The following is a 19173-nucleotide window of genomic DNA, read 5'->3' on the forward strand; positions in this document are numbered from 1 at the left end:
AGACTACTTTTCAAAAGTATTTCTTCAACATTATTATTTACGTAACGTAGTACAGCGTGCAGACATTTTTATACAGGACGGACCATCTTTAAAACGGTGAAAACCCGTAAGAAATTATCAATTAATTTCCTTGTTTATGTGAATAACTAGTATTCTTGTGTAAGAAAAGTTTCACCGTGTATAATAATATAAATTGCATGTTACATATCGTAAGCTCTCGTGTAAAGAGACGGCGGTCGCGAACAAACGGGTATACCACATTACGTACACACAATATCCACATAGGTAGCTCATCTGCAGTAACCACAAGACGTCCAAACCTGCAGGTTACCGTGGTCGTGGTCGTGGAGGCTGCGGTCTGGTTTGGACGAGAACTGATGGGTTTGGCATGATATAGTGGTAGCGGGTAAACCGTTCGTAGGTAGTACGTGTAATATATATTATAGTCATATTATATAGGTAGATATAATAATATAATAATATACATGGGCATATAGGTAGTGTGTCGAGAACGATATTTCACGTCGGTTGGCAACTGTCAACCGGATGATTGACTGTCCTCCGGCAGGTCCTCATCTCCAAACCCCAAATTAACGTGACCGAACGTCGGGGAGCGGCACTCCGGCCTGTGTAATCTACAATAATAAATAATCATGGTTTTCGCTCTTTCTTTCTCTCTCTCTCTCGTTATTTTATTGTTCCCCTATTTTTGCCTCGTCCTTCTTCGCACGAAAACAATAATATTCGGACGTTATATATAATATTATTATGCTAGCCAGTGTATGTGTACGAGTATAACGCACAGGAAGTCGCAACGGTCCCGTACCGACGGCGGTATCTCAGAAAATTGTTACCCAATTTAACCGCGTTTAAATTGTAGGGGATCGTACCCGAAATTGCAGGGCAATATAAAATATCGTGTGTTGGCCGGATGCCCTCGGGTACATGGTATATACGTACGCATATCCTTCGCCGAACCTGTACAGCGTTGTAAACTTATAATATTACACATCACCGGTCTCTGTTTGCGGGTTTATATATATTATAAATAAACCTATTTATAATAATATATTAAATGTATACAATATCTTTTTAAACCCACTGCAGCTAGTCTTATCCTACTACCACCGCAGCAGTCGAGGGATCTTAAAAATAAAGTTTTCATCGCTTTCTCGCAAATCCACTCATCAGATCGACTAGAAACTTTCGATAAACGTCTGTGTATTTTCTTGTATATATACTTACCTACTGTTTATATATATATATATATATATATATATATATATATATATATATATTGACCGTTTTTTTTCGTTTAATTTCATTTCAACGTTTTTGTTGCTGTCGTGTCGCTTCTTCCACCCTCGGAAACGATCAGACGTGAAATTGAAAAATACACTTTTCCCTACAACGTCAATCTTGACAAAATCTCCAACGGGCCTAAATGAAAACACAGTCGTTTTTTATGTTACGAATAAAAATCCAGTTACGAAATAAGGTTTTTTCGTGGCATCTGTTATATAGTAAAATAATTAGACAATTTTCATTAAAAAATATATTAGGTACTATGCTTATTATATTATAGTTTTAGCATTTTTAAAAAACTTAGTGAAAAAAGTATTAACATTTTTTTAAATATATATTTTATTATTATTATTATTATTATTTGTAACCATTATAAAAAATATAATTTTTTGACATAATATTAGTAACTATGTAGTTTCATGTTCTGCTTTTACTATTTTGAATAATAACATATATTTTTATTTTCTATATTTTTTTTAAAATTTCTATGCATAAAAATGGGATTCTGAATGCTCAGTTAACTAGTTATAGGTAACTATAACTTTAAAGCTTTAAATATTAAACGTTTTGGCGAGTACAGCAGGGGTACAAAATGTTAGACAACTACTTCCATTATCTGAACTTGAAATTATGCGTATATTTATATTTATAACTTATAAAGTTATAACTATAATTAACTAACCGATAATGAGCGTTTTTTATTTTTTTAGTACCTATTCCAGTTGATAATATGTGTATAAGTGTTCAATGCGATAAATTGTAATAACATAATGCTTTCACATTTTCACTAAGACACAGTTTATATAATAATACATTTTCATAAGACACATTTAACGTAATATAATGATTGTTATTTCTATACGGTAACGTCAGAAACAATATATACTAACCAATCAATTATCATCTAAGTATAAACAGTAATACTGAAATTACTCAACTTTTTTGTGTAATCCATACCTACCGAAATTGTGCTATGATATATGTTTATTTATACGCATAATACTTCTATGATTTATAAACATAACGCAAAATTAATATTAATTATTTCAAACACACAAAAGCTATTCTGCGTATTACAATGCTTGTGAAAAATGTATTTAAATCTTAAACGGTAACAATTTTAAATAGCTCTATCACTGTTCGTCCACTAAAATAAATTATCTGAAAATGCTTTCGATTTTTCAGGGTTTCTGACAGTGATATAGCCGACTATGCGAAACAGCAGCAACTCACCTGCGGATTCCAGCAGTGGCGTCCTTAGACCGATTTCTATAGGGTGGGCCGAGGTCAACACAGTATGTAAAATAATACACGTCGATCGGTATACATCACGTACGTTTTATTTATATTACAATACAAAATAAAAATCGTGTTACTGCGTCCAAATAAATTTCGATTCCGGTTATTTGGCCACAACTTTCATGTGCGCGCGAACGTCCTGAAACATATGTATAAATATAGTTCTATACCACAAATAGACGCATATAATTCACTATGCATTCTACTTCTACAGTCGTCGATCAATTGAATTATAGTCGTTCACTGTCCACTTGTTTGTAAAAATGTTGACATAAAAAAGGGCATTTAATTTGACAATTTTGTAAACTATATTGCACATATATTAAAACTTTTTATATCGTAATCTCTGTATGAATGTTGTTGCAAAAGTCTCTAAAATATAATAAACTAATAACTTATATTCTCTATCCTAACCAAACATGTGTGTTCTTAACAAAGCCTCCCCTATACATCAAATTATTCGTCCACCGTCTTCATCTAAAATCCTAGCTACACTACTGAATTATTCGAGAGAATATTAGTATTTTTATTTGGGTGATATATATAAACGTTCATTTCCATCGACAGTTTAAGCAAGAGAGCCAATGCATCAGCTACAAGGAATACGCGATTCAAAATATATTATTATTATATTTGATATAACATCATAACAATGACGTTTCAATATAGGCACTACAACCGGATATACGTTTGTGTCTGTCCCCACGGGCGAAAATAAACATTTCGATTAGCTCTTGTCAACACGCGCGTAAAACATTGCAGCGGCCTCAAAAAAAAATTGTGTTTATACGTGCGTATATGCAGATAATATTATGATACATCATCTGAACATTTTTTTGTTAATAAATTAAAAATATTCAACTTTCTTACCAATGTTCTGTAATTAACTCGCTAAAATGCGTTTTTTCTCTTTACTATGATATTATATAAAGACAATCACTCGTCATAAGTCTTAACGGACGCTTGTGTCAGGTGGGTGTATATTATATACTGTTTTTTAACGTTCAAACTGTTGGGTCAACATGATATTGTATACACATCCTATAATATATTATAGGTGATCGGTGTTCGGTATTCGGGAACAGTTTTTGCTGTTTATTTATAATTTTATGATATCAATTGACTGTAGTTATATTATGAATTTTTTTTATATAATATCACGCCTTGATACACGTCAAAAATTACATGATTATAATTATTTTTTTCCAAATTTTTAGTAAAAAGTTTATATTATATGGTTTCGAACGAGCTATGGTTTCACCTATGCCCCGAATAAAATAAAATATTATTTAGGTACATAATATTATGATATGGTCGTTTGTATAGACATTTAATTTTATTCGTTGAGTATGCGTTATCGAGAATTTCGGGAACTTTCGCCAAAACTTCATAAAATCAACAGAAACGCACTCTTTCTTCGTGTTATTATTTTCTAATTTCATTTGTGTCGTGTAATTTAATCATCATAATACTATCGTACACTGTGTAACATTTATTTTTCATTTCGTTTTTAGTTTTTTCATAATAATAATTCATGCAACCACTATGTTTTATCCTCATTTAATATAATTTTTCCCATCCCAGTTAATAGTTGTTATACCTATATCTTTATACTGATTTATACACACACATATACAGGGACACAGGGTAATTTATTACGCATAGTCATCCTCATTTTTTCCTTTAATAGTGAATTTATGAATTTATTCATTTTTAAGTATACTATTTAAGGAGTGTTCATAATAGCATGAACACTGAGCAGTAACGGTACGAACTTTATTTTTTTTTATGAAATCCTATCTTTTATGCATTAAGTTATTGAGCTAAGAATTATATTTGTTATGTTGATTTGAGTGTCTAAATCAAAATTCAAACAAGTAGTTTCTCAGTTATTATATATAATATATCACCTAAATGCTAAGGATGATAAACAATCTTAAAAGATAGTTTTACAAAAATATAAAAGAGATGTAATCTATAATGTAGTGTATTTATTGGTATCGGATGTTTTTTTATAAATTATTATATATATAATTGTTAAGTTTTAATTACTATGATAATAAATCATCATAGCCCACTTATCTTTCAAACTTTAAACCTTTTATACGTAGTACACAATGTTATAGCCTGTAACATATAATCTATTAGTTAATCAAAATTCATAAGCACTGATATTATATATAGTATATGATTCGAATTAAAATTTTAATGTAGATACACACATTTTGTAAAAAAAAAAGTTATCTAGCTATACTTATAAATTTATATGAAAAATGGGTGATTCTCATTTAAAAATATAAAGTTTATATTTCCATTGGATAATATATTTTAAATAGTATACAAAAGTTTACTTAAAAAAAAAATATTCTGAAAATCAAAATTTGAATAAATTTGTTATTTAAAGGAAACATAGTGAGGTGGTAAGTATATATATTTTGTGAATCACTCTATATGTATATAATAATGACAGTTGTGGCGTCATTTATAATATATTCGTTAAAACAAAAAATATAACCAAAATACTGTTTTCTAAAAAAAAATATCGGATTTACATTTAAAATTATTCAACATGTTACATAATTTATTTTAACCAGTCCATGGACCTTTTCCACATTATAATATTATATCGATTGTAGCAAATATACAATGATTCCGTAACATTGTACAATACATTTCGTATATTATAATATTATAACTTAATCATTACTGTTAAGTAATTAAAATTGTCTATAAAATATCTATTGTCCTATTGGTTAAGTGTTATTTTTTTGAGACACAGGTAGGTTTAATCGCTTCAATTTAAAAATTTTGTGGTATTCATAATTCTATTAAATTTGTATAATAACTTCTAATTGACCTTATCCCGGGGTCGACAACCTGCGGCTCTCTAGGTCTTACGTAAAAATAATTATTTGATTTTAAGAATAACACGCTGTCTATCATAATCCACTAAAATTAAAAGTGTGTACCAAACTTGCCAAATGCATGCAAAGTCAATGCTCCCGTTGATGTAATCATATAAATATCTATTATTCAATATCTGTATTACTTATTATCATGGCTAAAATACTTAAATATTTTTTATGCTAAAGATATTTGTATAATTTTACATGAATAAATATTATTTCATGTATAAATTCGTTTATTTTAAATCAAAAATCAATTATATATAAGAAAATAGTAAAATATTGAAACAAAAATTTTTTGTGGTACTTTAAAAACTATGAAATTATGTAAATTGTAACTTTTGGGTCTGCTGTCTCAAAAGGTTGTCGACCCCTAACCTTAATGGTTTTGAAAATCAAGAAATTTACTAGTCCAAAACAGTGGTTTCAATCAGTGCAATTGAATTGGCTCCCAAATACAGGTAGTCAATATTTCACCCTTAATAAGTAACTTTGAATTGGTTCCCTACCTTTTTTCAAAAATATATTGGTTACCAATATTGTATTAACAATTTTGTTGTTACGGATCATTCAGTTTTAAGTTGTCAATGGATTTGTAGACATAAAAATTATTTTTTTAATCATGATTGATTATTTTTATAAGTGTATAAATATTTAGTTTCTACTGAACAGTGGTATGGAAATAATAAGTATAATATATAAGGAATACATATATATATAAGTATTAAAAAAAAATTTTTTTTTTTTAATTTTACGATGACAATAAAATAATTTTTGAAAAAAAAACAATCAATTATTTACAACAATGATAAACATTTTCAACTTATGTCTTTTCACAAATTTCAGTAATACTATACTATACTATATTTTAGTATAAAATTATACTTGATAAAAATAAATATATAAAAGTAAATATTAATTTTTTTTTCTGAATGAAAATCGATATTGATATCAATTAGTATTATATTCCTCAGTCAAAAATAATACTAAAATGTCCATATTGGATGATTTTTTTTAACAAAATTATAATAGTTTTCAACGTTATTGTGTAATATTGTGTTTTATTCCTCTAAGTTATATTTATTTTGAAGCATTTTCATGTTTTCATTAACGTTTTCGAATTTTAAACAATAAAACTCATCAGTACAGTTGGCAGCAAATCGTGTATTTTTATGTATAATAATGCCTATAATAAGGTTTACTAGAGGCTACAGCTGTAACGTGGACTAATGCCAAACAATGCCGTTTTGGGTTTAGTGGAATGGGTCATAAAGTGATAACGAAGAATTAATTATCTGATATATAAAGATACAATTAAAATAATAATATCATATTGAAATTTTGGAAAATTACATACACGGTATACAAGTAATAAAAAATTATTTTTAGAGTACTGCTTTCATCAGACCAGTATCTGCGGTTACGTGGGCTCTAAATACCCAACCAAGCCAATAAACAATAGTCGAGTACAAGCAGCTTTCAGTTCATCAAGTATACCTATATTAATATAGATTTATTACTGTAGTTGCCCCAAAAATTCTGATCTCCGCAGTGATCTAATATTATATGAAAGACCAATAAACTTGTAAAATCATTAAATCTACCAAAAATTGCACTCAAAGTTATCAAACAACTCCAATCAATAATCATAATATTGAGCATTATCATCGCCCGCTCACTAGTCATCTCAAAATACCCATTTCCGTCTTAAAATAGATTGGACCACGTATTAGCATTAAAGTCCACAGTAAAATACATTTTTTTCCTAGGTTCTACGGTTATTAAATGCTCCCTCATTGGTTTTTTTTTGCGTTTTTCGCGTGTTTATTGCGTATTTGTTTATCATAACGATGTTATTCGTATTGTTTTTTTATTAATTGACAGATTGTAATTTATTTTATAAGACGCACAAATAACCGCACGATATTCGATGTTTATTCGTTGAGTATTAGTCGTATGTGTGTGTGTGCTGACTGGCGCCCTGAATACGCATATGTGCCGCGCGTATATATAGTGCGTTTGATGGACGGTCGCGATGGACTCGACGTTCGCCACGGGGTGGCAATATATTATATAGTACCGCAGGCCGCTTTTGCAGGACCGCCGCCGATTTTTCCCGCGTGTGAGGTCCTTTGAGCATAATATATATTTCACTACGAAATGCCGCCGCCGTGGGTTGATTTGTTGGGCGGAACTCGGGACGCCTTTGCTTTTTTTTCTGTCGGTGACGCATTATATACATAATATATACTAATATAATATATCTATAGTTATAATCAAATCTTAAAAACATGAAAAAGCAATGCAAAAATACAAAACAGCAATAATAACGCCTTCACTCTATTCGATTAAATATAATATGAAAAATATAAATTATTAATTATAAAACTTCTATTTTACATATTTTTATAATAATGTAGTTTTTAGTCATATATTGATATCCTGATAAATATATACACTCAATATAATATATTGTATAGTTTTAAATTATACAATTATTTTGGATATTATGGTTTGTGTAAATATTGTTCTATAATTTTGTTTTTTACATAATGTTTTATATTTTTATTTTCATTTGGCTTCGGTTAAATTATAGGTATTTAGTTTTTACAGTATACTCGTATTTTTTTTTTTTTTAACAAAACTTTCCCAATAAAAAAAACTTTTGTGGATTAGCAGAAGAGCAGATATATTTAGATATATTTACGGTTTTCTAATTTATGCATTGTATATATTTAATATAATATGCATATTATACTATTATTATTTTTAGCAGTTTTTATCCAATTTTTTTAATCGTTTAAAAGCATATTTTAGATATTTTGATGAATATATTATGTATGCTCTATGTGTTTTATGTATATACTTATCTGTAGTTATCCCTTTTCTGGCTTGATTTTTAGTCCATGAACTACTTGGACATGTAGTATATTCAGTAGTGTGGCAAACTTAAATCGTGTCAATAAGAGCACCAGATTTTCATATACTTCACCTACTTCGAACCACCACTTGCAGTAATACTATATTTCCAGACCTCTATACAGGAGTATACAAAGTTTGGACCCTGAAAATACTTACCCAGCTATGTAGTCACATTAACGTATCATGTTTTACCGCCTTGCTCAATCTAACCGCCAACTAAAAACCACAGATGTGACCACGTCTCGAATTCTCCCTTGGACTGCGATTGACTGACACTGTAGATTTTAGTTATACATATCTATGTAATAAACTCACGCCTTTTATCTGGAAAAATGTCAAAAACTATTCGCTAACTTTGAAACTCGTGTGATGAAAGCAGTTTCGTGAATACTCAAATGTCTCAAACTTACTAAAAAGAGTATCATATTATTACTTACCTATATTATATTATGGTAAAATAGAAAGAAAACAAGATTATAAGATTGGTAATTTGTGTAAACACAAATAATATTATAATATAATATGGTGCTTAGAAATAGAAATTTAAAAAAGCAAAAAATGTTATTTTAATCAATATTTTGAGATACAATGGAGAATACAGACAAGGTATCTACAAACTATTTTGCACCGGGTGCGTTCTGAAATACCAAAGTAGGAGGAAAGGCTGGGGAAATGGATCTTAAAATTTCTGTTTTTAACTCCATCATATCGCATATAGAATAGACAACATTTTACCTTGGTCTGCTATAAACCGAGAGTATTATATAATACTATAGAGTACAGATGATTCCTGGGCATTAAAAAAATCATACACATGTGACGTGTACATATTACGTTACACAATACCTTCATATGCATTAGCGGTAATGTGTGTTCCGGTTGACTATTTAGAGCTGTATTACAATTGCCGAAAGTAGAAATATTATGATACGTGTATATTGTATGGGTGAGGTACCTACGATCTAACTGTTTCTATTTTATTTTTTTTATTTCTACTTTACAAGTATTGACAAAAAGATGCGTCTAGTCATTCGTCGCTGATGCATGACAATACTGTGTGGCTTTCGTATACACGAAACTCGACTACTGTGCACGTGCCGTTATTTATTCGCTGTTTAAAGTATTTCTCAATAATAATAATAATATTATAATAACTGTTGCCGTGTACACCTATTTATTTTTATCGTTGGTATATTGCATTGTGATATTATTATTGTGAATATATTTTTCTTTCAAATTGGCATTAGGTTTGACGAATATATTATTTTTTTCATATTATACACATTGCTCACACAACAATATTATAATAGGCACAATAATAGGTATATGAGTAGTACCAAATGGATTATAAGGTGAATCGCGATGTAGAATTACATGTTTTACAATTAAAAATGCAATTTAAAAAAAATATACAAATCACTGTAAAAAGAAATTATTAAATTTAATTTTGTTTTGATTTAAAATTATAGAATTATTGAAATTTTCAGTGTTCCATTCTAGTGTTTAATCGTATCTATTAATGGTGAAGCTAGATAGGGTTTTAGTGGTTAAGTCTCACCCTCAAATGTATATGTATTCAGTATTGTATAATAAATAAGGAATAATGTTTTCTTCAAGAAGGAATACAATTGGCTAAAAACGAGTCTGAAATACTGTTTCTTAAATTTGGTAAATGCTTAAATAAATAAATGTTGAAAGTGTAAAAAAAGCTTAAAGAACAAAGATTGAATGATGGAGCGCATTCCAAAGTTTAGTAATTTCTCAAAAAAATTTAGTTTTGAATTTTCAGAGAAAAAATTCTCCAATTTTAAATTAATCTGGCCGTAGGTCTCTGTGAACACTCGTCAAATTGAACACTGTTTTTATTTTTATTACAGACGAAGTGGGCAGGATCACATTACTAGAGATTGAAGTGCTCGAGGGCAAAACTAACAAAAAAAAAAAAAATAATAATTATAATTATAATTATAAGAAGTCAGCAAAATCGTTTTCTGCAAAAGATAGATGTTTCACAATAACCTAAGTGCTGTGGTTATATTATAAATGCGATGTGTTTATTTTGTATGCTATAAGCAATTTCGACTCAAAGCATCTGCAGTAACATAAACCATATACAATTATCATTTATCATAAAATATACTTTACATTATCTAAGAGGATTCTTTTTTAACTGTTGATATATTTTTAAAAACTCTGTAAGAAAATTATGTTCAACTAAACGACATGCTGATAATTAAGTACAATAAGTACAATTACCATTTTATAGATACGCAATAACACACATGTTTAAGATAGAAAATCAATAGTTTCAACTAGATACCAACTATATATAAGTATCACGTTATAATGCGATAAGCCAATGGTGAATTGCATTACGGCTACATCATAATCCAGCTATGGTCTGTCCAACGAGAGAACGCGCCGATTCTGTGCAACACACAGCGTCACCATGCTATCAAAACTGGTTCGCTCATCATTGGGGAATGCGCAGAAAAACTAAGTTTAGTGCCTACGTGTTAACGTTACATATTATTTATAAATTAGCAATGTTAAATAATATGTATGCCATACAAATACAGTTATTTTTTTATGCGAAATATTTAAGGTCTTAGAACGAGATTTTTTAGCTGCGATGTCATGCATATTTAATATGTGGGGAAATACATTGGATTGTGTTTTAGGTTTAGAAATGAATCTGCGTTATAATCAATAAAGTACTTTAAAACAATAATAAATAAGAGCGATTTTTCAACTTAAAACTTATTATTTTAAAAACTTAATCATAATTAAAAAAAAAAAAATCATTTTAAATTAAACTATTACTATTTTTGTTTATATGGTTGTTTATATTTAAGTTCATTGTTAATACAGCGAGTGATTGAACATAAAAATTAATAATTAATTAGTTTAATCTACAATTGAATAAATCATGACGTATGCATATAAGCATAATGCTATATGCGTGATTTTAATTTTTAACTTAAATCGTATAACTTTTCAAATTAACTTGAAAAATCAAAGTATTGATTCAGTAACTGATCTGATCAATTTATTAAGTCAATTAGAAAATTAACCGACTTGTCGAGTTAAAAAGTTCAAAAATAAAACGATTTTATAACTTAGCTTTAGTCAATTCCCAGAGCTCTGTGTACGTATAATAACAGGCGATGACTCGCACGTACAATAATAACAATAATAATAATAACAATAATGTATATTGTGTGTAGGTATTCAGCTGTACGACCGCTGCGAGTATATTGGAAGTAGCGAACCTACATAATAATATAATAACATTAATGTATGAACTTTGCGACCCCAAACGCGCGGGGTCCTGTACGCGCGGAATACTGCTACGTGCCAGTGCAACCGTCTATAATTACGTGTGTGCGGTACGGCTGGTAGCAGCAGCAAGTAGTAGTAATGATTTCGGAATAAAATTAGAACCATAGGTAGGTATAATATATACGCTGGTGAGTGTATTATTATTATTCGGCTATACTTCGTTTTCACCGGAATATTCGTAAACGTACAGATATATATTGTACATGTTTGTGCGCGCGCATTACACACACGTGCAGTACGGATATTCTACGCGTATACATTATATTATTATTATGATACGGTCTTCGTCGTCTTCGTTATTATTATTGTTATTATCGTAAGCGCGCATTCGCCGTCGAGATGGACTACGATGATGATGATGATGATAATAATAATAATATCATATAGGTCCTATAATACGTGTGCGGACGACAACGAATACGTGACTATATGTATGCGTTTTTTTCCATGCTAGATAAATTATAAATAATAACGTACTTATACTATTGAGTGCTCCTTCTCGCAGGTACGCGGACTACTACTAGATACCTACTGCTGCAGAAGCAAATCTTCTCATCGTTATTATTTTTATTATAGATTCGAAACGGATGAAAGTGAGCGCCGCGCGCGGTCAAATATTATTCATATTGTACAGGGTGATTTACCAAACATGCTCAACCAAATTTTCCCAACATTTAGTGGTATATAAATTATAAACTTCATTTTTTTTCAAATAAAAATTAAAATAAAAGGTATATAAGCAAGGTTATCATGACTTTAAAATTTGAGTAATATTAATCTTTTGAATCTACTACATTGTATGATTTTCAAAAATTTGCAGTGAAAAAAAACGATGGACAATACCTACCACATATATTTTATGTTATTCTTATTTCTAATGAAAATCATTATTAAGGATCTTATTTATTATTATTTCCTCAGAACAAAATAATACAAATAGCTTATTAACTCAGGATTTATAAAACACTGGTTCGAATTGAATGGATTTATCATTTTCAAAAAAAAAAATAACCATGTTCTGAATAGAACATCACAACGACAAAAAGTACAGATTCTCATTGGAAAATATGGGTACTTACGAGTAAACTAAAAACAAGAACTCGACTAAATTCATCATGCAGTAAACAATAAGAAGGGTGGAAAGTAATTTTTGTTTATTTCGTTTATGAGCTACCCTGTATTCACTTAAACATAAATTAGTTACATTTTTTAACTCCGAGAGAGCGTGAAATAAAAAAAGAACAGATCTGCCTGTAATTTATACTTGTATATCAAGATATTACATATAAGTTTGCGTATGTGTGTGGCACGGCGATGCTTGAGTTTTGTATAATACAATGCAATATAGACAGAACATACCTAATACCTATACCTAACTTACAAGCTACGTATATAACATTATATAGCTGTGGCTCGGCAGTCAGCAGGTACATCTATGCGGTTTCTACATAATATATATAGACTTTACTGGTACGTGATCAAAGTTATAATAATTATAATACTGTGTGATGGTAGCAACGTATACCTACAATGTTATATACCTATGTATACACCTATATAGGTATTAATTGTTTGTTATGTTATACTTACGAGGCGGGTGCGTATTACACGTGTGCGTTATTATACTGTATATGCCGCGGCGCGCGCCAATTATTAACTTTATACAGTGACTGATGGTATCGTCATTATTATTAAAGTGAGAGGGGTGGGGGATGATACAGTGGAGGATAGAAAACAAAACAAAAAATTTGTAAAGAAAGACCGAAAACGAATATATCATTACGCAAACAATCATTATTATAAATATCTACTATGTATAATGTACCTATATATTATACAATGCACCCGTCATTCCGCATTCGTCGCAGTGCGCGCGCGTAGTAACGAAAGTGAGAATATTATTATATTATTTTTTGTGATAATTTATGTAAGCTTATACGTCTTATAATATTATAATAATGATGATGCACGATGAAAAGAAAAACCTCGTGTCGAGGTCGATGAGAGTGAGCATCGTCGGTGTGCGTGTGTGTGTGTGTGTATGTGTGTGTGTTACAAGGGAAAACTGCGTGGTTGGTAGATTTGAATTTTTTTCTATACTTATTAACGTCTCTTCGTAGTTTCATATCCTCTCCCCTTCCCTCTCTACCCGTTTTGCTGTTTTTTTTACAGATCGCGTCTTCACTCTTGGACGAAGATTGTATTTATACTTCGTCGTCTTCTTCTTCTTCTTCCCGTGTTGCCAGGTTGATATATATCACCGTACAAAGCTAATATTACGCGTCTATTACTATAATATATTATTGTTATTATTATTATTATTATTATTATTATTATTACTATCATAGCTCGTCTAGTCGTTTGTTGGCGGAGTTTGCCAATATAATTGGTTTTTCTCTTCCTGTGCTGACGGTGAACATATTATGTATAATAATAACAATAACAGTAGTAGTAGTAATAGAAATTTTTTCTGAACAATGAGGCTACTGTGGAAAAAACCAAATTAACAATCCTCTTCGATTTTGGGAAACTATATTACGTTAAAGGTCTTGGATTTTTTTTTTACTAAGTATGTTGCTCTTGTATTTTACTATTATTATTTAAAACGCATTTTTACACATAATAAATATTTTCTTTTTTTCTTTTTTATGTTGATTTAAACATATAGTATTAACTCAACTCTCACATTATATTTCCGTTTTTGTACATAATGATAATCTACTTTAATGAAGAAATGTCATTTGTAATGCACACTCGTTTCTTTGAAGCTGCCGAAAATAGCACAACTGTAAAAAAAAACCTGTCAAATGTAATATTATTATAATAGGTAAGCAAGTTATATTATGACAACAAAAATAATATTTTGTTGTTTTGCGGCGTTGGTTTATTTAGTTATTTTTTAGTAAAATCACTAATCGTTCAATTTTCCAATAAAACTGAACTCGACATGTTTGAAAAATGAACTAGTAACTGTAAATATTACTTATAAGTTCAATTCGAATCTATATTTAAGTTTAATTGTATTCTTTTTTTATTTATTTTGATAACTCAAATTATACAATATTTACTTAATAAAATGTATAGATATGTGGAATTAAAACAAAAAATATGAATTTCGTAAATTAACATAATTTTGAATATTTTGAAAGTTCATTTTGTATACAATTTGAATAGTTTGGTTCGTACTCAAAATTAAAGTTTATAAAAACATGTAGTTATTTTTACATATTTAAAATGCATAATGTAGTTCAGTTTTAAGTGTTTTAACACAATATAGTTAACGTTAATACATCCTCTGGCCATCCGTACCTTATTTGAAGTATGAAAATGAAATATAATTCCGGTGGTAATATTTTAGCGCAGGTGATGATATTGACATTACCATACATGTTAAAAATTTATATATATATATATATATAGATTTTAGTAGCCAAAAAAATTATCTCATTATATATTTATGCAATATTATACTGTTTTAAGTTTGATAATTTAATTATATCTACAGCCCAAATAAAAGTTAATTGTCGCGAAGAAGAAAAAATGCATCTCAGACGTTAGGTGCTATTATATAGGTACCTATTCGGATTTGAATACATTAACATACTGCAACGGTAGGGGCTTGGGCATGATGAGTGATTTTTATACAGAGAGTTATACATTATAGCAAGGTAGCCTGCAGCGTCTGTGTTCCGGCTTCCGTGTTCCTTTTTTGTCCATATTATTTGTCACGTACCTACCTATATGTGCCTTTGTATTATTATTATTTTGTGCTACTGCCAATACAATACACCAATTCGCTTTGAGTTTTTATATTTGTGTACGGACAAAAGCTTTGTTCTTCAATATATAGGTGCAAATCCGTATAAATGCACCGCATATTATTCTGGGGTTTTGTATAGGTACATAATATTATACGAAATAATAACATAATAATTATTTTACACTGCGTTTACACGCAGTGTACCTTTTATACAGAGTGCATCATCAAAATCTATCAATTTAACATTTAACTTCCATCTAAAATTGTGTCAGGCGTGTTAAACTATGATCCAGTAAATCACTAGTTACCATTAAAAAAAATATACATAAATACAGGATAATTTACAAAACATACTCATTCCTCTCTTTTGTCCATATTATTTCTTGAGGTTATAAGGTCTTTAATAAATTAATATTATTATGGATTATAGAATTTTTAAATAAACCTACATAAAAACGTGTCTCTAATTAAATATTCAAGTATAGTATTTGCAAATTTGAGGACTATTCTGTAACAGAACAAACTTATGTTTTTCAAATTAAACAACTCTTTTCTAATATTTAAATAAAGTTTATGCTGATGATTAATTTTGTGAATGTCGATGCATCAAAATCAAAATTTTAGCGATTAAGTTTGAGTATTAGACAGTATGACCTATAACAGATCTAGGATAATTTAATCATTACTCATTAATATTGGTTTTACCTACATAAAATATAAAATAAATTTTAATCTAGCATTAATTGTTATAGCCGTTATAGGTACCTATTACCTACTTATAAATTATAAAATGTTAATAATTACGTTAGAATAATAATTTTAAAACTATTATAATTTATAATCCCTTAAAGTGGAGTAAATAAGACCAATTAGTGGAAGGAAAAAGTGATATAGATTTCATAATTGCCACAAGTTAGAAAAAGTAAAACAAACAAACCTCATAATTTATAATACCATTAATTTATTATTTTTAGGTTAGGTATTAGTAATTTAAAAAAAAAACTGTTTCGAGGTTGATGTATACTCACTCTCCTAGTTACGCCATTGATCCCTCAAATAATTTAGAAATTGAATACTTTCAAGTTTTGCAAAATATATTTCCGTGCAATCGTTCTAAATGGAAAACTCCGTACAATAATATATACATCATCATATGTCACTATGATTACGTCAAGAATACCTACTTATAGCCATATTGTATTTATTATTATAGGCACCTTAATTAAATTTTTATAGACATATGAGCGAAGCAAAATTAAGACGCGTTGTTTCATCTTATTATTTTATTTTTAAACGATTATTTCGCTATAGGTATATTGCATACAATCAATGGCTTAAAATACTTGTGTGATAATCACCTACACATTATAAAAATGCCAATTCAAACATATTAAGTTAGAACACAGTTGAGATCATCGTTTTATGCATGTTACAGTATTACTTTCGTTCCAAACTTTTGTAATATGAGCCAATATCTTATTTTCATATTATCAAAATATAACAGTTAACTCGCCTTCGCCAATACCATAACAATATATACACGGTACATACAAATATAATAATAAATTTAATATAATATTTTGGAAAGTTTTTAAACTTTACATAACGTCAAGATAATTTTGAAATGTTCAAATGTTCATACGTTTATATTAACAATAATAATAATGTATTATTGCGTGCAAACGTGCTACGTAGCAATCTAAGCGATTACGTATGGACACAATTTAAATTGAGTTTTTCAATATAATGTACCTATACATACAATATATTATATCTTAATGTATATTTTTTTTAAACCGCTTAAAATTCCGATATTTTTTTCAATTCCTCCTTAGAATTATGTACTAATATCAAATTAAATTCAATTTTTATGTCGACGTTAATGTCGTATTGTACTATTTGAGACTCCTTTATAATTATTAAGTTTTTGTTATTATTACAACACCACAGCGTTGATAAGTTACACATATGAAATATCATGCTTATTATATTGTTGGAAATTAGAATTGTCTATTGGTTTGCATTAACAGTATCCCAGAAACTCATTCATATAGCATAACTTATTAATATGGTCTCGGTTTATCTTTCATGATTAATTATTCGATATTTCCTATTTCAACTTAACGGGTGCATAGATTATTAATACACATAATAATAAAGGATGATTCTTTTATCGAACAACACTATAATTATTTTGAAATCTATAAACGTTTTTTAAAAGAAAATGTTGTGTTATTCGACTGGAAATTAAGTAAAACAAATATTTTTAAAAACATTAATATAATATTTTGAATAATATCAAGTGTTGTTTGGTAAAAGAATCACTCAGTATACAATACTGTTTCCGTGGGTATAGTTACCTGACGTGACGGCAGCAGCGGAGGTCGATGAAGGATATTTTCGATTTCCTGAGTGTACGAGTGCTAATTAATAATTGCCCGAATAATGGGCGCATTTTAAACAGTTAATAACTATAGATCGTGTAGCGCAGAACGGGTTATATACGCTGCACCCGTGTTCACCTGAGATACCTAATAATATTACATAGATTATCGCTGGACGATAGTTTGCGCCTTATCTGAATATTTTATTCGGCGGACGCTGCTTACTTAATATTATTATCTAGTAATTATAAATTGTTTTTGCTATACGTACAGTATATTATATGCATATATGCATGGATGTGTATGTTAGTCTATGTATACGATGATCCACGCCAAGAATACTTACTCCCATTTTTGCAACAAATAATAAATTTATTCAAATTCTAAATTTTCGAATTTTTAAAGAGTGTATTATTATCTTCAAATCATGAATTTTTTCCCATATCCTGCAATGATATAAATTTCTATTTATCGAATGAGAACCAAACTAGATATCTCCTTTGAAAATCTAATTTTATTATCTTTTATAATTATAAACAATGTAAGAAAAAATAGAAGACTTAAAAATGGTTATTAGGTAAGATTATATAATTATATAGTTAGGTTTGTTATTATTATCTACGTTTATTAATAATTCCGGAAATAATAATATAAATGAAATAAATATAATGTAGATATGATCGTTAATATCACGGAAACGAAAGAAATATATGACATAGGTACTATGCATGATATATTATACTATAAAGAAAAAAATCTAAATGATTATGAATATTTATATAATATATTTAAATCTAATTGACGCTCTTTTTTAATCTATAGATAATTTAATATAGATTATCTGCAGAATATTATGAATAGATATTTTTTAAAATACAATGTAAAAATAAGTAAATTACATACCTTTAAAACCATTATGGGTACCTGATAACTATATACGTATAATCTATAAAAAAAAAACTACCCCAAAATAACACCCTTATAGTTTATACGCACATTTTATAGTCATTAGAAATGATATTGTTTTTTCTTTTACAGGTACACTGAAATTCGCCAACCGTGACGTAATAATCTACCCCCGGCATTTTAACTCCGGCATACAGCCACATAGGTCCGGAAAACAACCGACACTAATTTCGGGGAGTTTGTTCACAGCACAAACGTGCGATATAATACATAATATTTATATTTAAAAACAATATATGAAAAGACAAATTTTAATGTACCAATATTGAGAATTGGCTTTAGAAGTCAC

General features: G+C 29.0%; 1 long non-coding RNA gene across 1 annotated transcript in view; it reads left to right on the forward strand.

The window, feature by feature from the left end:
* The window catches only part of LOC113550291, a 38931-nt gene extending 19809 nt beyond the window's left edge, over positions 1–19122 (forward strand). The window contains exons 2-3 of the long non-coding RNA XR_003405010.1: positions 2491–2637; positions 18957–19122. This is a non-coding gene — a long non-coding RNA (uncharacterized LOC113550291). The remainder of the gene's footprint in view (positions 1–2490; positions 2638–18956) is intronic.
* The last annotated feature ends 51 nt before the right edge of the window (positions 19123–19173 follow it).

This window comes from Rhopalosiphum maidis, chromosome 1 (assembly GCF_003676215.2).
Source record: "Rhopalosiphum maidis isolate BTI-1 chromosome 1, ASM367621v3, whole genome shotgun sequence".
Taxonomy (NCBI): Eukaryota; Metazoa; Arthropoda; class Insecta; order Hemiptera; family Aphididae; genus Rhopalosiphum; species Rhopalosiphum maidis.